This window comes from Phocoena phocoena, chromosome 14 (genome assembly GCF_963924675.1).
Source record: "Phocoena phocoena chromosome 14, mPhoPho1.1, whole genome shotgun sequence".
Lineage (NCBI taxonomy): Eukaryota > Metazoa > Chordata > Mammalia > Artiodactyla > Phocoenidae > Phocoena > Phocoena phocoena.
Window position 1 is genome coordinate 63,326,265 of NC_089232.1, and position 25,485 is coordinate 63,351,749.

A 25,485-nucleotide genomic window follows, 5' to 3' on the forward strand; every position below is an offset into this window, starting at 1 on the left:
GTAGGTATGCGTTGAGTTCTGAACTGTTTTTGGCTTAAAAAAAAAAGCATAAGTAAATGAGTGCACCACAAAAAGACAGGGACTGTACAATGCTTTACTATCATCACCATTATTATTTATTTTATCTAATTTTACTACTGACACTGATAGGCTTTAAAAACTAGATTTCTTATGCCATTTTGATGCCAATTTCTGTATACATAGATACAGACCTACTTGAAGATGTAATAGTAATTTCTCCTTATCCAGTGAAACCGTACAGTGTTATCATCTAAGTGAAAACATTTTGCTCTTGTTCAGAAACTAGTATGTTTATAGCATTCTTTTATGGTATAGTAAATTCTTAGTTTGAAATTACTTCTGAATCAAGGATTTGGAGCTACACTTTTTATTGGAACCAATTAAAAGTAAAATATAGTAACCCCCCCCAAAATGCTTTTTAAATTATTTCTGTATTCTCAATTAAATTTACACAGCTTGAAGCCCATAATTAGAAGGTGCCACTTAATGACTCTGTCATTCTCTTTTATTTCAGATTTTTCTCCTACAGCAAACATTTCTTCCTTTCTCTAAAAGGAAAACAAATCTCAAGAGATGGTGATATCTCTCTTCCTCCCATCTAGGACATTAACTAATTTCACCTTACTTTCTCTAAGGTTCACTCTCATCATCCCTAACATGAGAGAAATAAGATTACTCTGCCTTCCACGTCAGAACAACAACGAAAAAACTTCACTTGAAAAGGTTTTAAGGGCATTTAACACAACAAAAAAAGGAAGCCCTAAAATTATGAAATGTCCCAAACTATATTTGAAAAGTCATTATTCAGAATTTAGAATATATTTCCCCATTAGGACAATATTATAAATGGATTACTAGTAGATTTACACACGGAGGACAAGGAGGTCGGTGGAGACTTGTCAAAAATACCGAAAAGAACTTTTGGAATTCCCAAGAAGTTCAGAGGTTGACAGCACTGGTTCCCTATATGCCAAATTACCCTTCAGAAATTGTGTAACTCCTAGAAACATGAAACTAATGGGTATTTTTAGATCTAGAGAGGCAAAGGAGGAGAAAGAAAGATAGAGGGAGAGGAAAATAGCTTTTCACAAAGTCACTGTTAAAGAGTTAGAGGGGGCAAAGAAATGGGAACAAGGATTTTGTTGGCACAGTTGTAAAACAAGGGAGGAACTGATGAACTGGAACTAAATTGTTAGCAGTTTAAGTAAAGAGGAGGTGACTTTCCTGGCCTCAAGCAAAAACAAAGAATGCAAGCTCTCCACTGTCCATCTCTCCTGTCTTCCCATCCTTCACAGCCAAGTAGAATTGGCTTATTTCATCCCCTCTTCGGACCACCAAAATCAATTCTCCCTCCACTCCGCACCCGCACACCTCTCCAAAAAGACTCTGGTAGAGGTCACTGCATTTTGTCAGAAGTTAGATTAAGCCTCAGCAGCCATGTGTTACCTCTTCACCACACCCTCCCTAAAATTCTCGCCTTGGATGGTTTTCCTGGCATCTTCTCTTCCCTCATTTTCCTCCTGTGCCTCAGGTCACACGTTTCCAGTCTGATATGCAGACCTTTCTCCTACTGCTGAGGGCTCGCAGGCCTCTACGCCTTTTCATTTTGCCTCAGACTCTCCATGTAAACTCATCCACAACCACAGATTCAACCACCACCTCTGTGTTGGACTCCAGCTGTGTGGTGTGCTGTAGAGGACAGAGTGGGCTCTGGAGAGAGGCATGTTTGAGCTCTGCTCTTTACTAATGAGTGACTTTGGATGAGTTTTACTTAACTTTTGGGTAAGTTTTCATATCTTACCATCATGCATTGCTAGTGGAAATGTAAAATGAGACGGCCACTTTGGGAAACAGTTTGGCTGTTCCTCAAATCTTAAACATAGAGTTACCATATGGTCAAGCAAATTCACTCCTAGGTATATACCCAAGAGAATTGAAAACTTATGTCCACAAAAAACTTGTATGCAAATATTCGTAGCATTGATATTCATAATAGCCCAAAAGTAGAAACAACCCAAATGTCTATGAACTGATCAATGGAAAAACAAAATGAGGTCTATCTATACAATGGAATATTATTTAGCCATAGAAAGAAATGAAGTACTGACACATTTTTTTTTTTTTTTTGCGGTACGCGGGCCTCTCACTGTTGTGGCCTCTCCCGTTGCAGAGCACAGGCTCCGGACGTGTAGGCTCAGCGGCCGTAGCTCACGGGCCCAGCCGCTCCGCGGCATGTGGGATCTTCCCGGACCGGGGCACGAACCCGTGTTCCCTGCATTGGCAGGCGGACTCTCAACCACTAAGCCACCAGGGAAGCCCCTGACACATGTTTTAATAAGGATAAACCTTCTAAAAGTTATGCTAAGGAAGTCAGACACAAAAGGCCATACACTGTAAATTCCATCTATATGAAATGTCCAGAATAGGTAAATCCAATAGGTAGAGACAGAAAGTAAACTAGCAGTTGCCAGGGGCTGAGGGAAAGGAGGAATAGGGAGTGACTGCAAAAAGAGTTCAGGGTTTCATTTTGGGGGTGATGAAAATGTTCTGGAATTGGGTTGTGATAGTTGTACAACCTTGTGAATATACTCAAAATCACTGAACTATACACTTTAAAAATGTAGATTCTAATGGTATGTGAGTTATACCAATTAATTTTTAATTAATTAAAAAATATGCCCTCTTCATTTTCCTAAACTACTACATCTCCTATATTTCCTTCCTTGATTTATGGCTCAACCTTTCTCCCAATATTCCATGCCAGAAACTTGGGACTCACCCTAGATTTTCTGGTGCCTTCTTTCATCATCCCTCCATGTCCAAGTCTGATTATCTGTCCGTGGACAGTTTCTCATATACCTCCACTTCTTTTCCTCTTCGCTGCCACTCCTGGGTTTAAGCTGTCATTACCTTTCCCCTGGTCCACTGCAATGCTTAGTTGTCAGGCTTCCAGATTGACTCTTACCTCCTGTTTATCTCTCCTCTCTATTGGTGCCAAATCAATCTTTCCAAATTATCAGATTGATCACATAACTTCCCTATCCAAAATTCTTCCACCATCCCCTATCGACTCAATCTAAAGTCTTTGCTTGGCGTACAAAGCCTTTCATGAATGACCCTCACTCTGTCCACCCATACCCTCACTCTTCTTTCTTCACCCTCGCTTTACCTTTTGCTGTGAAATGAACTTCTTTTTTATAGTGCCCATGTGATAGGGACTGAATGTTTGAGTCCCCCGCATATTCATATGTTGAAACCCTAATCCCCAATGTGATGTTATTTGGAGATGGGGTCTTTGGGAGGTAATTAACTCATGAAGGTGGTTTGTTTTTTAAGCCACCCAGTCTATGATACTGTTGTTATAGAAGGCTGAACTAAGACATGCTTTGCACATATTCTTTCTTTTTTTTTAGAATGCCTCTCCTCCCCCAAGTATGTCTGCATGGCAATCACATACTCACTTCTCAAATGCCTACTTGAATTCTTCTCCTCCCTCCCAATTCTTCCAGGCAGACTTTTGCACTCAACGTATTGACTTCCTTTAGGCTTTGTATGATTTACGTTACTGAATGGTTCTGTCTCCCCAGTAGTTTCTTAAGAACTAGACCCTGTCTCTTGTCGTTCTAGCCCCCAACACCGAAGTATGTCTGTTATCTTTATATGGTTATCTTTCTCTGCCATCTTATTCTTCCAACATGGTCTTCAAACTTGTTTCTTCTCCAATTTTCATCTTTAACCTTATTCTTGTCTCAAACTTTTTCTTATGATTATTGAATGAATTTACTTCTTTTATATTAACATGTCCATAATGGAATTTCAAGACATGCCTCCAGATTTGTAGTAGCACAGATTTATGTTAGAGAGAATAAAAATACACCAAACACTTCTTCCAGTCATTTTCTCATCTATTTAATAAATACTTATCTCTGTGTCAGTGCGATTAACACCATGGCAGAGGTACAAGTATATATCAGGTACAGATTTTGATCTCAGAGACCTTAGGGTCTAAAGAGGCGACACACATGAACAGAAATTATGACACAGGGCATTATGAAAGAGTCATGAGAGAAGTAAAAACAAGTTATGACTCACAGAATTGAGCTGTGCCTTGAAGCATGAGTGAGGTTGCACTGAGCAGAGAAAAGAACACTGAAAAGAAAATGTTGCAAAGAAAATGACACTGAAAAAAGCAGATAGGTGTGGAAAAGCAGGAATGCCAACAGAACGGTGAGGTCTTAAAACTGGACTTAAAGTACCTATGTGTTTATTTACTTACTCAACAAACATAGAGAGAGAGGGAGAGAGACTACCATGTTCTAAAGATCAGAACTAAAAGCCTCTGGTGGGATGAATTAGGAGACTGGGACTGACATATATACACTACTCTGTGTAAAATGGATAACTAATGAGAACCTACTGTATAGCACAGGGAACACTACTCAATGCTTTGTAGTGACCAAAATGGGAACAAAATCTTAAAAAGAGTGGATATATGTATATGTATGATTGATTCACTGTGCTGTACAGCAAGAAATTAACCAACATTGTAAAGCAACCATACTCCCATAAAAATTAATTAAAAAGGCCTCTGTGATGGTCTATGTGACATAATCCAATGTAGCCTTTTCCTGTGGGGGTCTGTGTAGGCTTCACACATTTTAATAATTTAATAATTTCTGAGTATAGCTTAATGGTTAAGAGCCTGGATTCTAGAGCCAGACAATTGGGATCTAATTCAACTCTTGTGCTTTCTAGCTGTGTGCCCTTTGGCAAACTCTGTCTCTGTATCTTTCTCTATGTGGTAGGATAATAGTATCTCTGTTGGAGGGTTGTTATGAGAAATAAATGGGTTAATACAGTTAAAGTGCTTATTCACTGGCACATAGTATATTCTCATAAATGTTAACTACTTTTATTATTTTCCTGGCAAGTAACCAAAAACTGCCTTCAACTTATGGGATAAAATGATTCCTATATATGTCATCTCTCTCAAACTCGTAAGTCACATATATCTTACCTATATATACACATTTTGCAAGAGAGAGAGTGATAAGGAGAGAGAAAGGAAGGAAAGAAAGAAGGGAGGGAAGGAAGGAGGGGAGGAGGAAGAGAAGAAGGAAGGAAGAAAGAAAAAGAGAAAGGGAGAGAGAGAAAGAATAAAAGGGGGAAAGGAAGCATAGGCCAGAAATTTGGGTAATGAAATGAGAACTAGTTTAAATTCCATTTCTACCAACTGTGGCTTAGTCCCCAGAATTTTTTAAATGAAGATTCTGTAATCAGCTACCGACTCTAATATTCATTATTTTGGAAGGATAGACCTAGTTGTCTCTGGACATACAACCCAACCTATTATATTTTTATTGTCAGTTACAGTCTATTTTTTTAAAGAAATATTTATCAAGCACATAAGATATGTACTTAAGGGGATACAAAGACACATACATGCCCCCAAAGAGACCAGGAGAGTTCAGTAAATACATATAGAAATGCCAGCAGTATCTCGTGTGTACCAATGAGTCATGAATGGGATCCCAGTCCTGACACTGCATTCATTCCTCTGCAGAATGGAAATACATGTCAGCTTAATAATATCCTCAAAAACAATTCTTGAGAGTGGGTATTACACAAAAACATTTCCACCAGAAGTTTTGCTGATGGATCTACTTGTCACAAGAAAGATGTTGAAGAGTTGAAATAGTAAGTGAAACCGAGCTGTGTGCTAAAATTAGAACAAGAACCTCATCGGCTTCTGTGGTAATTTGTGGGGATTTCACAAGTCTACATGTTCACACAGTTTTATACCCTTGCCAATCTTTATCTCACCACAATATCTTATCTTCAGTGACTTCTTTTCAACAATTGCTTCTAATTTCTAGTCCAGGAGATTGGACATGTATTTATTTATTTACCTTAGATCCTCTTTAACTATTAATCACATAAAACTTGAAGGTATTCACCAAGAACTTGGTAAAAAGATACTTCCTCACTACTAAATGCAACACAAATTAGTTATGGCATTTTAAAAACAGAAAAATACAAAAGAAAATGTTTAAATCAATCATTAACTTACCACTCCATAATAATGTAGTAAAACTTGGTTTGGGTGATAAAGGCAAAAACCCACCATAAAAACTTCAATGACTGGCAAAAAGTACTGGAATATCTGAAGCAGTATCTCACTGAGAAATCAAAGAATGCTCAAGACCAACATATAGTACCATCATGCATCTAAAGTAATGTGAAAGGAGTCCAGGTTTTGTAAAAGTGTTTCTGTTTTTCAGTAATTATAGGTTCTTTCCTAAAATCTAATTTTGATTTTGGATAAGGAGTTTTTAATTCAATAATGTGTTGTCTATAAAGTGCCAAACATCTGTTTTATAATGTATCCAAACCTCCATCTCTTCATTATAATATGGAACAACCTGAGTCTTTCCAATGAGTTTTTTGGGTTTTTTTTTTATTGAGAACCATATTCACACCAAGGTGACTGAACAGATGTCATGCTTGACATCAGCAACATCCCACATAGATATGCTTGTGGGTCTTAACACAAAACCGTGATTTCTGTAATAACCCAAGGACTCTAGCTCTGATGTTACAGCAATTAGATATGAAAGTATAGTGGCTGTATACACATTATAAACATTGTTCTCAAATGCCCTTCTCTTTTGCATTTTTCCCTTTATCTGAGAAAGCCTACTTAAAGACATACAAATAATAAACCACAAGTGTTAGCTTTTTCTCCAAAGTGAAGATGGTGTATGTTAACAAGTTCTTCCTCACTCAGCGTCTGCAGGTTATAAAATACTGACCTCCTAAACAGAGATCTAACTCATAGATGTACTTTTTTGTTAGGCTCACACAGGATTGGCTCTCACAAAAGTTGCAAAAATGTACAAACCCAGACTTCCACTTAAAACAATCCAGTTTTCTAGATTCTTGTGGAAACATCAGATCTACCGGCTTTAGGGCTGCATTCCCACGAGGCAACATGTGTTTGGAACTGAGTAGCAACAGCCTCCCAGTTCCCCAAATTCTCCACTACCCTCTATTGTCTCCCCAATCTGCGGCCAAGTGTCATGGCCATTTATCATCCCACTATGTGCCTTTTCTTTTTTAGTACATTTAAGAGGAAAGTGAAATATCACTTGTCCCAAAGATAATTCTTTTTATCCCTAATCCACGTCACTTATTCTGGAATCTTCTTGGCCCTGCAAACATTTGCCTTTGCAAACCCCTACCTCAGGCCCACCAGGCTGCCCCCTGACATCACAGATGCTAAGGAGGACTTTTCACAATGTTCCTATTTTTGGATTAGACAAGGAAGAGTCACAAGCCCACTACTATGCCTTCTGGCCTATTTCCATTAAAAAAGTAGGTTCAAACTGCAAGACAAACCCTTGCCCAAGCAAGAAAGTAAGTTTGAGGGTTTCTATAACATTTGTCAAGGCTGGTCAGGCTAATAAATTCTTATTAATTTCCACTTATAATATGCTTAAAATGTCCAGATGACCTCCAACTTTTGCAATTTCCACAGATTTCTATGTTTTTCTTTTACAGAAAAGTTCTTGGGGAATTCCGTGGTGGTCCAGTGGTTAGCACTCCATGCTTCCACTGCAGGGGGCCCTGGCTCCATCCCTGGTCGGGGAACTAAGATCCTGCAAGTTGCACAGCACAGCCAAAAAAAAAAAAAAAAGAAAGAAGAAAAGTTCTCATAATCAACAAAACAGATGTTCACTAACGATTCCCAAAGAGCATGGGACTTGGTGCCAATGCCCTCTCAACACTTTACTTTGTAGATTCTGGAAAGATTATGGTAAAATAGAATGTATACTGGGATAGCTATACAAAAAATATGTACCTACTCATGCTTAGAGGCAAATACATTTTCAGATTCCTCACACTACAGTAAGTATCTAGTTTCACTCTCTCCCACTTCCTCTCTCTGCTGCTTTGGATTTGTTGACTACAATTAGTGACAGCTTATTCCTCCCTGTCAGATTCAAGTAACTCAGAGGTACTATGGACTTCTCAGGATAATTTCCTGTGGATAATTCCCAAGATCATTTCCAGCACTTAGACAATGAGTCACTTGGACTAGGGACTATACAAGTTGAGCTGGTATTCTTCCTTTGTTGTTGTTTACGATTCTAAAGAAAGAAACCAGCAATCAGGGGAGGGTTATTTACTAGTCAGTGCAGCTGCAAGGATTAGCCTCTAAACACCTGATTTCATCATTTTGCTCATTCAAGTCTTCTGATGGAGCTTTTTTTGGTCTATTCAGAGAAACTCTGTAGTTCTAATAGAAAAACAGCTTGTGGTACAGGAGAGACAGAGAGATGTTTTTCCACTTTTCAAGGGGACCTTTTGTTTATCTGGTTAACAGCCTCACTTTATAAAGGGAAAGCCCAGGACCAAAAAGATAACATAATTTGCCCAAGTTTAAACAGTGAGTTAATGGGAGAAAGGAAAATATGCCATCACAGTAGAGCTTCCATAGAATCCAGGCTCATACTGGGTGGGGTCCCTGGGACATAAAAAGTACATGTTTCAGAGGCTGATTTTGAACTAATGCGTCTGCCTAAGGAAGTGTGAGTTTTCTGATACGAAGCAGCTCTTTTGCCATTTAGATATGGAGAAATGAATCAGCATTGATGATGTGGAATTTCTGTTCACCGGTCTGATTTCAAGGGAATTTGACTCTCTGATTTTGCAAAAACTATTCCAACCTAATCATCTCCCTTCGTCAAAATAATTTTTGTATTCAGGGGTCTAAAATGATAACGGAGGTTTTAAATCCCTGGTTGGTGGATGCTGGGCATCAGAAGCAGTTCTGGGTACCTCTGAGATGAGTAAAGACGTGTAGTGAAGGTGAAATGAGAAGGTAGAGCCTTGGAACTCAAAATTCATCTTGGCACATCTGGCTCTCTGGCTCTGATGCTTGGATCCTAAACCCTGTCCAGTCATTTACTCTTATCACGTGGAACCCCACATATTTTCTTGGTTACCTTTGGTCACTCAAACCTTGACTTCTCTTTTTAAGTCTTCTAGAAAAGAGCTGCACATGCTCCACTCCCCCAGTCTAAACTCGCTTCTTCAACACCGCTACGGGCTTTGAGACTCTGTTCCTGCTCTCCCAGGTTGGGGACCAAATAGTCTACGAATTGCAGCTCTCATTGTCCTTGTCCTCAAATTCCATTCACATCAGACAGCAGCAGCTTTTTCAAGAGGGATAATGATGGAGCAAATACTTCCCACATTCCCAGCAATTTGTTTTTGGCTCAGGTGGCTCCAATCTTAACTCCAGGGGAAAGGATTTCTCTACTTTACAAAAAGGGATTTTTGTATTCAGGAGGAACCTGCCTCTTATTAAATATTTGAAAGAAATTCAAGGGGGCTTCTGGGCTCAGATGGACAAACTGCCCAGTGAAATGAAGGAGAACCTATAGAAAATGTCCAAGCCCAGCATAGGAGCACATCATCCTTCTGCATGGCCTTCATACTTTGCTCTGTAGTGTGGACTCATGAAGCCCAGGGCAGACAGAGAGCCAGGCCTGGTGCTGCCAGCTGATCTTGTCCCTGTGCTTCCAGGCTCCCACACACCCCTCAGCGCAGTTCTCCCACACGCAGAGTTTGCTCACTGGGGAGCCCCTTCCCCAGCTCCACTCCTTCATGAATCCGTGACCATAAACATAGCTACTTTGAGGGGAAGAGCAGTTTCTAGGATAGAGACTTGTATTAGTTTGCTCCTACTGCTATGACAAGATATCACAGACTGGGTGGCTTAATAGAAATTTCTCATAGTTCTAGAAGCTAGGAAGTTCAAGATCAAGGTGCTGCCAATTCAGTACCTGGTGAGACTCTCTTCCTGGCTTTCAGCCTTCTTGCTGTGTCCTCACGTGGTGGAGAGCAAGAACTCTGGTGTCTCTTCCTATAAGGGCACAGCCCTATTGGATTAGGCCCCCATGCCTAAGGATTCATTTGACCTTAATTACCTCCTTTAATAGGCCCTATCTCCAAATACAGTTACATTGAGAGTTAAAGCTTTAACATATGAATTTGGGAGCACACCATTCAGTCCACACCAAGGCTTTTAACCAAGAATCAGAGATTTGTAAAACCCCTGACATCATACGCAGAATTTTGTTTTTGTGCCCATGAGCTTCTTTCTGGAGAGAGGGTCTCAAAGGGGCCTGTGATCAATGAAAGTTAAAGAACCACTGCCCAAACACACAGAGAATGATTGCCTTAGAGGATTTCAGAAGACACAGGAAAATCCGTATTCCCTGAGGTGGCACCATCTGATGTCATTTTTTTTATATCTTAAAACAGATAAAGTTGCTTAATGCAGAAGGAGAGGAAACACAACATTATTCCCTGATTCTCACCACTGGCTTTTTAGAGTCACAAAAATTTGAGATATAGAAATTTTCACACCCTCCCAAGAGTCCATGAGCCACCTTAGACTTAATATCCAATTAAAAAACATAGGGTTTCCTTTTTGCAGAGGCATCTATGCCCCTGTCAAGGTCTAGAAATACTACCCCTACTCCTCCCTGTGAAGTTGCTTCCTTCATACCACTTCGTTCACTTCCATTACCCTTCAGTACCTTGGCCAGATGCCATCAGCCAGGGAAGTGGTGGGTAGGCACTGTTCTGTGTGGTCCACCAGCTTCATAAGATACTTCCCACAGGGCAGGGCAGCTGAGAGGAGTGCTCTGAGGCTGCATTGACAATGATATAATTCTAGCCACTCCACAAAAACACTGTCAAATGGTGTCCTTTCAAATAGGGCGTATAACGATTTAGACTGACGACATTTTGTTGGCTCACAAACCACAGGAGTTCAGACATTAGTGCAGTGCAGTTCTCAGACTAAAGAAATTGATAGTATGTGTAATCTCTGCACCATCTCAAATGGGACTTTGTATGTGTTTAATGTCTTTCTTCAAAGGAGATTAAAGGGCAATAATCTAACTTTGCCCTATAAAATAATTCTGGAAAAGAGAATTAATAGTATTATCTCTATGTTATAACTAAATGGGAATTAAAGGAATTAAGTAAATATTCAATTGGTTAATCTATCCATCAATCAACAGGCATTTATTAAATAACTTGTTTTTTTCTCTTTTTTTCCCCCCTCTGGGTGATGTTTAAATGCTACCTTTTAATATAATTAAAAATATAATTCTAACAGCAAAGGACCTGATTCTTACCTTCTCAGGAAAAAAAAAAAAAGGAGTCTGTTTTATGTTCAGTATCCCAATCCCAAGTCCTTTATTGTTTCAACAGATATCAACTGAGCACATACCTCTACCTTCCAGACACTATGCCAGGGCCAGGGTATCCAGTGGTGAATAAAACAGATCAGGTCCCTGTCCAGTGGACTGTACAATTTACCGAGGGAAACCAACATCAAACAAATAGACAGACAAGTTGGCATATCATTACAGATTTTTATAAAAGCTATGAATGAAAATCCAAACCAGATGGTAAGCTAGAGAAAAAGAGGGATTATTCTAGATGAGTGATAAGTAAAGATCTCTTTGAAAAGATAATACTTAAGCCAAGAGCCAAAACTCGGAGATTAATTTAGAGAAAGATGTGAGGGAAAGAAAGGCTTGAGAAACTGGCTGGATCATAATTACATTTGCCAAGTTGGAGAAGGTTGACTGGATGGAGAGAGTGGGTATACTGGAAGAAATCCAATGCTTAAGATGCCTTAATGTTAACACGCCTGTGAAACTCCTGTGTGCAGGTCTCAGGAAGCTATTATTTATACAAATACGGAGCTCCAAGAAAAGTTCTGAGATGGAATTTAAAATTCGGAGTTAACCCCATGTGAATAGCATTTAAAGCCATAAGAATGGCTCAGATTCCTTAGGAAGAAAGTATAAAGAGAAAGGACGAAAGAGTCCAGGCTTAAGCCTCAGGCATTCCAACATCTAAAGGTCAGAGAGAAGAGGCAAAGCAGCAAAGCATCTTAAGGAGCAGTTGTCAGAGGGGTAGAAGGAAAACTTAAATCATTTTGTGCCATGAGGCCAAGAGAAGAACATACTCGTGGAAGTTAAAACAATCAACTATGTTGAATGCTACTGAGAGGTCAAATAGGAGAAGGATGGAAAACTATCTGCTTTAAAATTTTTGCTACAAGGAGATCACTGGTAACCCTGACAAGAGCAGCTTTAGCGGAGCTGTTGGCAGAAGTCACGTTAGTGTAAGTTGAAGAGTGAATGGGGGATAAAGAAACAAAGGCAGCATGTGTAGAATGTGAGTTTATTGAGTTTGTCTAGGATTAGAATGAAGAGAAATTGGCAGATGATGTGGGGATCAGGGGGTTTTTTATAAGATGAGAGTTGCTGGAACATACCGGGATGCTGATGGGGATGATCTAGTAGAGAGGAAGACGTTAAAGATTCAGAAGGAGGAAGAGATAATTGAAGATGAGGGCATGGGTGCCAGTTGTAACAAGAATGAAGAAAGAAGGAGAACATGGTTGCAAACACAGGTAGAGTATATACAATTGGTAAGGGTAAGAGGAAGGAGAATAACATCAATCAGAGGCATATAATCATCAGGTTGGCAGCAGGAGTTTATCTAATCTACCTGCTTCCAATACCCTCAGATCTCCTTCCTGAGTTTTTGAAAAGGAGAAAATGAAGAGAGAAATGAACTTCCCAAGTCCCAGAGGGAGATGTCCCAGGATGAACCGTCCCATGACTTAGGATCTAATGATCCTTTTTCCTGCTCCAGTAAATAATGTGGCCCTAATTCTTTGGAATACTGCTGTTGTACTATTAACAACTAACAGTAAAAATACTGTTAGTTAAATATCTGTATTCTTGCCTGACAACATTTGATGCTCTTGCACACCAAAGAGTGCTGTCAGCTTGTGTTGTGAACCACTCACCTTGGCTTTTCGTGAACCTTATTCTGAATGACTAGTCATTTTGCATCTTATTTTTGCCCTGGTGATGATGCAGTAGCGTTTCATTAAGAGTATTAGGTTGTCACTACTTACTGTTCAACAGCAGTTACGGAGAAGAAATGTCGTCTGTAAATAATCTAAAGTTTTTTGAAGGCATGTTAGAGTAAGATTTGTAACTGACTCATATGGATCAGGGCTTCTCAAATTTGGTACGATTGATACTTCAGCTAGATAATTCTTTGCTGCAGGGGTCCAGCCTGTGCATTGTAGGATGTTTAGCAGCATCTTTGGCCTCTACTCACGAGGTGCCAGGAGCATTCCACTCCCACCCCCAATAGGGACAGCCCTAAACTGGCAGACATCGCCTAATGTCCCGTGGAGGGTAAAACTGCTCCTAGTTAAGAACCATTGATATAGACAGATGTCATAACATCAAAATGGAAACTGAAAAAGTCAATCAAACATTTAAAATTTTTTTCTAGTATCAGAATGTCTGCTTTTTGTGTAGACAAATGTCTGACTATTTGAATTTTTCAGTTTTCAAATGAATCTTAGATATCTTCAGCAACAACAAACATTTGAACAAACACATCTTCTAGACATCATCTCAGCTTGAGTTTCAATTCTTAAACCAACTGGCAAGATTTAACATGTCAGAATTTGATTCAATTTACAACATTTCAAAGCTTTCTAAGTCTAAACTTGTTCCTCACTCTACTAACTGGCATATTTTGATGCTTGTTTTATTCCTATGTTAATTATTTGGAGTTTCATTTTATTTTATTTTTGCTGTTTATCATAAGCTGTTTTAACTCCTTTTGGATGATATCAGAGGATAAATATTTATGAACAGAGGTATTTTTTTTCAATATGTGAATAAAGAATCTTATTTTGCGAGAACAGTTCACTTCCTTTCCCATTGTCCAAATACTGGCTCCCCTTGAATAATCTCAGGATGATTCTATATAGAATGCATTGCCTGTATTACAGTTTTTACTTATAAATCATCCACTCTGTTCCCTTGTTACTCTGCAGAGTTGTTCCAGGCAGGGAGTGATGCTCAATGTGAAACTATTAGAGGTGATTTATTCTCCTACCAGCTCTATCACTTACTGGCAAATAGCTTATGCTTCTGGGTCTCATTTTTTTCACATTCAAATCCAATTAACATTTACTGAGAGGCAGGTAGTTTGGCCAAGTCAATACTTGACGGTGCCTCAAAGGCTGTTTTGTGGGAGGGTGTGTCTGCTCCATATGGCAACAACTTTTGAGGATCAAGAGGTTCTCAAACAGCTTTTCGTTTTCATAAATGACCCAGTAACAATCAGCCATGAATTTTGTTAATCTTTCTAGAATCACAGCCTTTCCTTTTGGCAAAACAAATGTATAAATTTAATCTCTCGTGTAAAATATAAATTCTGCATAAACAAATATTGAACTCCAGTTAATGATATGTATGATGAAATGTTGAGGAATGGAGTGTACTGCTGTCTACGACTAATACTGAAAAAAAATATGGACCAATGGATGGATAGAGGAATGAATAAATGGATAGATATGTGAAAGAACAAACATAGTAAATTATTAATGGTAAAATTGAATTGGCAGTAGATGGATATTCACTATACAATTCTTTCAACTTCTTCTTCTTTGAACATTTTCATCATAAAGTGTGAAAAATTCCTTCCATTATTTTATATCTTATTTTTATGTTTTTTACAGTCAACTAATCTTTTTTAAATTGAAGTATAGCTGGTGTATAATATTATATGTGACAGGTGTACAATGTAGTGAATCACAATTTTTTAAAGGTTATACTCTATTTATAGTTATTAAAAATATTGGCTTTATTCCCCATGTTGTACAATATATCCTTGTAGCTTATTTTATACATAATAGTTTATACCTGTTAATCCCCTAAGCTTATATTGCCCCTCCCCGCTTCTCTCTCCCCATTGGTAACCACTAGTTTGTTTTCTATATCTCTGAGTCTGCTCCTTTTTTGTTATATTCACTAGTTTGTTGTATTTTTTAGATTCCACATATAAGTGATATCATATCTTTATCTGTCTGACTTATTTCACTTAGCATAATATCCTCCAAGTCCATCTGTGTTGCTGCAAAATGGCAAAATTTCATTCTTTTTTATGCATGAGCAGTATTCCATCTTCTTTATCCATTCATCTGTAGATGGACACTTAGGTTGCTTCCATGTCTTGGCAATTGTAAATAATGCTGCTAGGAACATTGGGGTGCACGTATCTTTTCTAATTAGTGTTTTTTGGGTGTTTTTTGGATATATACCCAGGAGTAGAATTGCTGGGTCATACAGTAGTTCTATTTTTAATTTTTTGAGAAACCTCCATACTGTTTTCCACAATGGCTGTACCAGTTTACATTCCCACCAATAGTCTTTTGTGTTTCCATACAAATTTTTAAATTGTTTGTTTTAGTTCTGTAAAAAAGTGCTATTGGTATTTTGATAGGGATTGAACTGAATCTGTATATTGCCTTGGATAATAAGGTCATTTTAACAATATTAATTCTTCCAATCTAAGAACACTGTATATCTTTCCATCTGTTTGTGTCATCTTTGATTTCCTTCAGACATGTCTTATAGTATTCCAAGTGCAGGTCTTTTACCTCCTTAGGTAGGTTTATTCTAGGTATTTTATTCTTTTTGATGTGATGCTAAATGGAATTGTTTCCTTAATTTTTCTTTCTGATAGCTTGTTGTTATTGTATAGAAATGCAACAGATTTCTGTATATTAATTTTGTATCCTGCAACTTTACCAAATTCATTGATGAGCTCTCGTAGCTTTCTGGTGGCATCTTTAGATTTTCTATGTATGGTATCATGTCATCTGCAAACAGTGACAGTTTTACTGTTTCCTTTCCAATTTGGATTCCTTTTATTTCTTTTTCTTGTCTGAATGCTATGGCTAGGATTTCCAATACTATGTTGAATAAAATTGGCTGGAGTGGGCATCCTTGTCTTGTTCCTGATCTTAGAGGAAATGCTTTCAGCTTTTCACTGTGGAATATGATGTTAGCTGAAGTGTGTTATATATGGGTGTTTAGATGACCTTTATTGAGGTATGTTCCTTCTATGCCCACTTTCAGGAGAGTTTTTTTTTAATCATAACAATGTTGAAATTTGTCAAAAGCTTTTTCTTCATCTATAGAGATGATTATATGGTTTTCATTCTTCAATTTGTTAATGTGGTATATCACATTGATTGATTTGTAGAGATTGAAAAACCCTTGCATCTCTAGGATAAATCCCACTTGATTGTGGTGTATGATCCTTTTAATGTATTGTTGGATTCGGTTTGCTAATATTTTGTTGAGGATTTTTGCATCTGTGTTCATCAGTGATACTGGTCTGTAATTTTGTATGTGTGTGTGTGGTATCTTTGTCTGGTTTTGGTATCATGATGATGCTGGCCTCATAGAATGAGTCTGAAGTATTCCTTCCTCTGCAATTTTTGGGAATAGTTTGAGAGGGATAGGTGTTAACTCCTCTTTAAATGTTTGGTGGAATTCACCTGCAAAGCCATCTGGTCCTGGATTTTTATCTGTTGGGCCCTGCCATTATTTTAAATTCACATCTTTCAAACTTTTAGTGTTTGGGGATTTGGTGAATAAGTCATGTTCATTAGCCTTTATGATTTTATAACTATCAGTCATATATAAACCAAAGAGGTGTCAGTTATGAGGCTGTCCAAGTGGCTCCTTTCTCCCCTGGAGAATTTTAGATGCTATTTTCTGGATGTTTTCCAATTTTTGCTAATGACTTTCTTAAGGTGGAGCAATCAAACTTACTCCAAGTAGTCCAAGTCTCAAAGTTTTGTTTGAGGGTAATAAGAAAATATTTTTGGATTTGTTTCCAATAGTCTCTGGCTAATGAAGAATCAGGCTAAATTTCTTTTCATGGAATCCCTACACTACATCAGTTATTGGCATATTCATATGCTGACCACACAAGTTTAAAATCTCCAAGTTAACACAAGTTTAACACAAGTTAAAATTTTCTCAACTCCCTCCTCTCCTTCATCTGCATATCCAATTGCTCTCAAGAACTATCAACTTTACTTTTTAAACATTCTGAAAATTCTTCCATCCTCACCACTGGCTTGATTCATATTCATCTCTGGAGTCCTCTATTGGTCTTTGGCATTTTTTCTCTCCAACCTGTCTTCCTCATTGCCTCCAGAGTTTTCTTTCCAAAATGCAAATATATTCATATCACTCCTTTACTTGACAAGCTTCAATAATCATTAAGAACTATTGTTAATTATTTTACATTTATTAATGGTACTATGGATTTTTCAAAAGAGAACTTATCTTTTAGAAATGTATACTAAAATATTTACAGGTAGAATGATGAAATGTCTGGTATTTGTTTCAAAACTAATATGGGACAGAGAGAATATGGGTGGGGATGTAAATGAAACAAGATTGACTATTGAAAATTGTTAAGGTCAGGTAATGAACACATGGGGTCTCATTATATAATTTTGCCTACTTTTGTGTATGTTGGAAATTTTCTATAATAAAAATATTTTTTAACTTTAAATTGTTCTCAAAAATATCTAAATGCTTCAGAAGGGCAAACAGTACCCTTAACCATCTGGAACTTCCTTATCTTTGAGCCTTTTATCCAGTTCCTCCTCCAACATGTACCCTATGATTCAGCTCTACCAAGTTACATGTTACTCCTGGAAAGGAATCTTTCAAAATATAGTTTTTTCTTCTTGAACAATGACTACTTATCCTTTTATACCCAGTTCAAATGTCACCAACCCTAAGGAACCTTCCCTGACTCACCCTAATATAGTCATCTCCTTTCCCCAGACATCTATAGAACACTGTACAAACCTCTTTTATAGAAAAATATTTGTAAGATGTTTGATGTAATAATGTTTTTAAGTATCAGTGTGCTTAACTAAGTGGTAATGTCCTGTAAAGTCTGTGCCATTATTTATGTTTGTGCAATATGCAGTGCAAAGCATATGTTTAAAAATACTTGCCAAATGAATCATAGGAAAATATAGTTTGGATTTTTCTTTTACTTTTGTCACCCAAATGTGAATTCTGACTTCCATGTAAGAGGTCCCATAAACTAGAATGTACTTAGTGAGGTTTTGATAACTTCTGGTTGAGTGAAGTTTCCAAATATGAGGATTACAACGCTAAACCATTTTTCAAATATTTTAGCCTCTTCCACAAACTTGATGTGAGACAGTATTCCAAATAGTTGCAGAATTTTATGCATGACACATTTCTCAGTGATCCTTGTAGCTAAAAAGATAAAGCCTTAATTATTACACAATAACACCATCAGTGGCTTAAGTCAATCAAAGGTCTCGCATCTTCCAAAGAGTTTGAAGGTATTTCTTCTAAAACATGGAGAATTAAAATTAGGTGAAATATGTTCCACTGGTCCTGCTTCAAGTTCTGCTCAGCCCTTCTATCTACTTGTGACTATGGCCCCAAGAAACAATTCATGGAGTGAATGTAATTGCCATCCTGGTGCCAATATTGTGTCATTTCTTGTAAAAACCAAACATAATGTAAAGCAAACTGTCACTGCTGGTTAATCAGCCAGGTCCTAGAGTCATGACCTTTTTTATACCTGTCATCATCTGAGACAGTATAATAATTTTTGAGTGTTGCCAGAGGCTTAGCTCTGCAGGGGTGCCCTGGCCAGTGTACAGAGCACCACAGTTGAGGGTACACCTCAACAATGGAAACAGGATGAGACTGCAGAATCCCATCTTGAATCCAGATTCCTAGGATGTTTCTTTGTCTTGCAGCATGCTTCAAATGGAAATCGCTATGCATTGGGCATGACAAGAACAGCAGAATCCGGACTCCACAGAATGGCTGCCTTTTCTATAGTGAGCATCAGTTTTTAACATAAACATAATGATATAGACAGTGTGATAGAATAGAAAAGGCATGCTCTTTGCTTCTATGAAGACCAGGGCCACAATTCTGGCTTTACTACTCACTGCCTTGTGACCTTGGGCAAGGCCCTCATTCTCCCTGAAATTTAGTTTTTCTTCTGTAAGTGTCAGCAGTAGTGTCTGCCTCTGGGTGTTGTAAAAATAAACACCAGTTTCTTTCCTCTCCCAGCAGCAGATTCAGTTTAAATGCCTACTACAGAAGGAAAATAGACAGATTCATCTTAGAATCAGAGTGATGTGACTGGGGACAGAAAGAGACCACAGAGAAATCTCGAGCACCACCATTCAGATTGAGCCCTGTCCTAGCCATAAAAAAATAGTGATCTCTAAAATATTCTGTCAACTTATAGGATTTTGAATGGCAGTCATTCCATGCATAAATGAAATTCTATCTGCTTCTAAAAAGCAGAACTGTTAAGTGGAGCAGAATGCAAAGTTTAGTAAAATTGAACTTATAGTATTAGTTTTCCAGAACCAAATATGGAAATTATACTCAGTTCTTCTATTTAAGACTGTTTTAAATTCTTGCATAGTTTATGAGCTTCAGAAATCTATATTAACTAGAGATTTGGGAACGTTCATTCTTCATAGTTACAGGGCAAGTTGTTAGTGTGGCTGGAAAACAACATTAGTCCTTCCTAGCTCCTTGATCCTAGGTCTAAAGAGTTCTGCAAAACCAGGGTGGTTTTACAGTATGTCAATTCCTAAAAAGGAATCCCTAGGTGGAACATTCCCAAAGTGAACTTAAGTAAAAGACTCTAAGGAGTCTTTTAGCCCATTTTGAGTTGTTGGATGAAAGGAAAAATATTACTTTCTCAAAACAAATCAGAGGAGTGACTAAATAGTCCCTTTTTCTTTTCTGTTTTTAAAAACTATGGAGTCTGATTCCATGGCTGATTGATGGACCCTTTGCCTGAGTTCTTCTCCTTCCATTTAGCCAGCTTATCAATTGCTAAAGTCTCTACCACAGATACCTCAGAGGGGGAAAAGAGAAGCAATTAAAATCACTTAGACACATTCCAATGTAGTTACTTGTCTGTGACTTTTGCAACATTTAAGCATCAGCAAAGTGGTGACTAAAATGAAATTCTGTAATTAACTATGAACTTAATTTTTCCATGTTGTTGATATTTTCCCTCCTTACTAGTCCTCAATCAAACATTGTACCTGGAACACATTCAAAGACGAAACTCTGAGTACGCTTATAATACTAAAGTAAGCCAATGGCATAATGATCTATGCAAGGGTCTTGGAACATTTTGTGAGGTAGGGACAGGTTCACCTAAACCAACACTAAGTGAAGTACAAAGATAGGGCAGCAACTGGCAAATAGAGAAGCCTTCAGAAAACAAAATTACCAGTTTGATCACAGAGAAACCTAAAATATGTTGGGATATTTGCAGTGTAAGTCATTCATATATTGAGTTGAATTTTCCACTTACAATAGGGGCATTAAGTTTATATTACTTCAGGTTCCACAGACTATAACACAGGAAGGTAAGCCTTTAACCCACTATTTCATCTTTTTCTTTTCTTTTTTTTTTTTTTCTCGACAGGCGCATAAAGTTCTGATTATTACACTGTAATCACTAAGGGAAAATGCTCTTCGAGTCATTTTATGAATTAAATATTATGCAGGAGTTTTTAAATTTGAAGAAGGATATTTTTCACATGCATATTTTTAAAAAGCTACTTTAGAAAGAAAAAATGTAATAGCTGTTATTGTCATTAAGCTGTTCACTTGTTTTCCCCATCCTCTGCCTCTAAGCCCTGTAAAATTATCAAGCAACACACCCTGTCAGTTTTAGGACCTTGCCAATGTACTGATTATGCTGTTACACAATGGACTGGATGGCTATAACAGAAAATTGACTAGTAGTGAAGATTCTCAACTAGTCTAGCAAGCTAAGACTCTCTCAGTTGTGGGCAGATAACTTTGCAGAGGGAAATGGTGGCAGGGACTCTCTTCCTGGTGGTCAGAGTACACTATTTTCCCATGGGAATAAGGGTACTATAACCAGGCAGAACTTCCAAGAATGCTGATGGTTTTGTTGGGTAAGGGGAGTGCATAGTGGACCTCAGACTATACTTTTTAATCTCAAAAAACAACAAGATCCCTTCTAAAAGCTGAATATTACATCATGCCAAGGTCGATATGACTCCAACTTAACCACATTGGATCTGCAGGGTAGGAAAATGACCACTAAGTTCCTTTACAAATATTACCAAAGCAAATATTATTGTGTCTGTAACTAAGCTGACCCTGTTTCTGAAGCCAAATATTCAAAGGCTTTGGAAACATCATCATGGACATATGTGAGATGGCACATCATGAATCAGTCATCCATTTACCTTTCACCCATGAGAAGATAACACAAATCATAGCCCTATGATCACAAAGATCAATTCCATGGATATTATTCAGAGTTTGAAAACTGGGGATTTAGTTGGGCTTGGTCCCATGACCATGGATAAGTCACTCACTTTCTCTCATTCTCAGTTTCCTCACTGTAAGCAATGGTAACAGTGTCTCCTCTCTTTCATAGGATTGTGGCAACGTGCAAAAAAGTGTCTAATACTGGAAGAGTTCCATAAAAATGCAGGAGTTTGTCTTCTCGATAGAGTTGATGGGCTCAAAAAAGATGAAAGCACAGTGAACTCAGATACACACCGCAGACTCCAGAGGTACCCTACTGTGATCATTTGAAAGCAAGAAACCCAAACTTTCAAATCCATAAAACAATGGGAATGTGACACACAAACAGCTAAGCAACTCCAGGGGGGGCGCCTGAGCAACCAATACAAAGAGAAAGTGGGACCCAAGGAAGTTAACTCTTTGGGAACAGGTTCTTTGGAACACAAGCTGGCAATAAATAAATAAATAAATAAAACAAGCACTGCATCACAAAATTTGTTTCCTTATAAAAGATCCCACGAAAATAATCACTTTATTTTGCTTCAAACCAGGTCTGGAGTATGACTTGTGGATTCTGCTGCGATTCTAAATCCATCTCACGAGTCCCCATATTAACACCCACCACAGCACACAAATTGCTAAGAATTGGAGGTAATTTCCAGTGGCTCTGGGTTAGCAGACTGTATTGCTGGCTGCTCTTGAATTGGGCTTAGGTTTAGAAGCAACAGGCAGGTGAGAAGTAGATGAAAAATTCCCTCTTCTTTTTACAAAGAGCTTGGTCTTCAAAATGTGTAATCTTGTTATAACAGCCTTGAAAAAACATTGAAGACTTTCTCAAAGACATGCCTGAATGCTCTGCTTACTAAACTTTCCTCCTGATTGACCAAAAGACCCTTCTGCTACTTACTCAGTGCTCTTTCTCATCGCCAGCCCTCATTTTGACATTTAACCACATGGAAGAATACAGAGAGTTAAATTAAATTTTTAGAAGAGTTTGAGAAGTAGGTTTTTCTCAGGGCTCTGTCTCTGGTTGATGACCCAGGCAAGCCACAGGTTCATGGCCCACAAGTGAGAAGGTCAGTCTTCAGCTATGGGGCAGGTGGGGGGAGGAGTGTGCACCCAGACAAATGCAGGTGCAGGTAGCCTCCCAGTCAGCAGAGAAAAAGCACATCTCTCCTCTCCCCCGCCCCCCGCCCCCCACCCCCAGTCCCCTGGCCAGCGACCCTCTCTCACAGCCGGGAACAAACGGAGCAAAGAGAGAGAAGGATTGCATTGCTTCTAAGTCCTAAACAACAACAACCTCTTTGGACAACCAACCTTCCAGGTTGAGTCACACAATGAACAGGACTGACACTAGTGTTATCGCCACTAAGCCAGCTGTTTGGGGTGGGGCATGGGTGGAGTGGCTGTCCTCCAAAGGAAAGGAGTGACAGGAAAAAACGAGGCAAAGGCCAGCAGGGGCAGCGAGAGCAGTGCATTCTTGGGAAATAAAAAAGCTCTCAATTGCTGTTCTGACCAATGTGAGGGCCATCAGTGAACTACTCTCACGGAGAAAAACACGCTGCCGGTCAGTGCTGCTACATAGCCTGGGCTTGGACTGTCCCAAGGGGAAACCTCACCCTTCCCGCCATGGAGAGTTCGAAAGGGCCGTAACACACATTGTGTGTCTAATTGTATTGTGCTGAAATAGTCTCATTTGCATTTCATGAGCTTTTAAGCTTCAATGTGTGAGATTAGCATATGAGCTCCACTTTTATTTGTTTAATGTGTGCAGATTCTGGAGTCTGATCTCGGTGTCACTTCTGCCTGTGTCATGTATAGCTGAGTGGCTACAGTCTCTGAACTTCAGTTTCTCTAGCTATAAAACTGTAATAATTATATAAAGCACATAGACTTGCTGTGAGGATTATATGAACATAAATAACACTTGTACAGCACATCATTTGGCAAAGTGTACAATAAGTGTAAGTTATAACTATTAGTGTTAATATTATGATGGTAGTAGTAGCAGAAGCCTTGAGCTCTTTTCAAGCTCTACCACTCACTAGCACTGGGACCCAGAAAAATGTTCTACAACTTCCTCATCTTTGAAATGAAGGTATTAAGTTGCATGTTCTATAATTCCTATCCTAGAATTAAAAGCTTTGGTTCTAGGGACATACTATCTGCATGTAAAATAATTATCTCTGTTATTCTGATATTAACATTTTGAAAGTCAAGATATCATTGGGTTTTTCAAAATAATCTGTGGGCTTTCAAAAATGCAACACTCTTTATAATTCAAAGGATACTCAGATTGCCATTAAGACCCTCTCAGTTTTATGGTGTGTGACTCTATGATTCTGGAGACACAATTTCACCTGAGAGTTCTTTTCCACTATCAGCCTTCAGAAAAAGGGAAACTAACTATACCAGAAGCAAACTCCCTAAAGAATGGCCCCTTGGGCAGCCGGTGCCCTGCAGTCAGACAGGGAACTCACTGGCCACGTGGCCACAGGCTGACCCAAGGACCTCACCCAACTGGCATAAAGAGGAACAAGAGTTGCAAATATTATTTTCTCATTGGACATTCTAGGTTTTGTGAATCCTACGTTTTAAGGGAAAGAAGGAGAAAAACCTCCCAATGCCAGACTAGCCAGGCATCTGAATCTGCTTCCATCCCAGATCTTTGGCTGATGTGGCAACTCAAGACCAACCATGCTGAGGGAAACTTGGATAGAACCAGCATGTCATTTTCAATCCATCCTCCATATATGAGGAGAGGTGGCAGGGGTGCAGGGAGAGCAGTGCTCCCTCCGTGTTGCAGGCAGAAATTGCAAGCAAACTGTACAGCTTGAGCCTGTGTGACCATCTGTCAGTCACTTGGGGAAACAAGCACACTTCAGGGTGCCCTGGGTTTCTCACAAGCAAAATAACTGCTTGGTCAGAATTTAAATCAAAACACCACTCTCTGCCCCCCTCTTTGATGTCCAGGCAATCCGGAAAAACGAACTTGTTTGGTTACCTGCCCCCACTGGTCTGATTCAGAGGCCTGTCGCTTTCAGAGGTTCACATCATTGATGCAGGGCTCTGCCCTCTCCCTTTCCCCTTTTCCTTTCTTCTTAAACATTCTGTCTGGTGACAACCATGGAAAGACAAAAGCCTGTGAACAACAGCTTTGTTCCAGGGTTGTGCCTGCTTCGCTGCTTTCCCAAGAGAAAGCTCCATGACTGCCGAATGAACCAAAGAAAGAACAAGTCCTCTCAGTTTTGGATGCCAGGACAGCCCCCAACACACACACCCTAGAGTTGATAATTGGCTTCAGACAACACTTTTATGATCCAGGTCATAAACAAGGAAGAAAGACCCTGCACATTATAAAAACATGAACTTTCCCGTATCTAAAAGAAGGAAGACCAGGGACAACTAAAAATTTTAGCTGTAAAATGATGAAAGTGAGTTAGAAAAGCTGTAAAGTAAAGAAGATGAGAAGAAAAGAATTATAAAGTATATCTTTCAAAGAATTAGAAAGCATAAACTCTAAATATAATTGCTAATCTAAATATTTTGTCAGCTTTCTGTATTGCAGATTTTTACACATAGTTAAATGAGACAGTCTTCAAAATTGACTAGGAATGGTCCAGTCAGACATACAATTGATTCACAAGCTATTTCTCAAACAACATTTTCAATGGTTAAAAAAAAAAAGTTTCAGTGATAAAACTGACTAAAATCAAATCTAGTCATCAACTCGCTTCATAGTCTCTACTTCGTAACCTGAATCTTGGCTTTGAACCTAAACACCGTGGACCATAAAAATTCCGAATACCAGGAAATAAACTCGCTGTTTCCTAGATAGGAATCAAGCAATACGCCTCACTAATCCTGAAAGTTAGAAAACAACATTGCTGAAAAGAACAGTTTCTAAAAAAAAAAAAAAATCAGTAAAAAGACAAATGGTTATTAGGAACAGGAACAAATAAAATACCTCCTTTAGTGCCAGAAGGAAATAAAAATTAAAAATTGTCAGTGGCTTGCAAAACACGTGTGCACACGCACGCACACACACACGCACGCACACGCACACGCACACAGAAGAAAGTTCTCCAGTTACTTACTGGGGCGGTTGGGCGCGGTATTCCTCACATCAGCACCCTGCCTGTTCAGC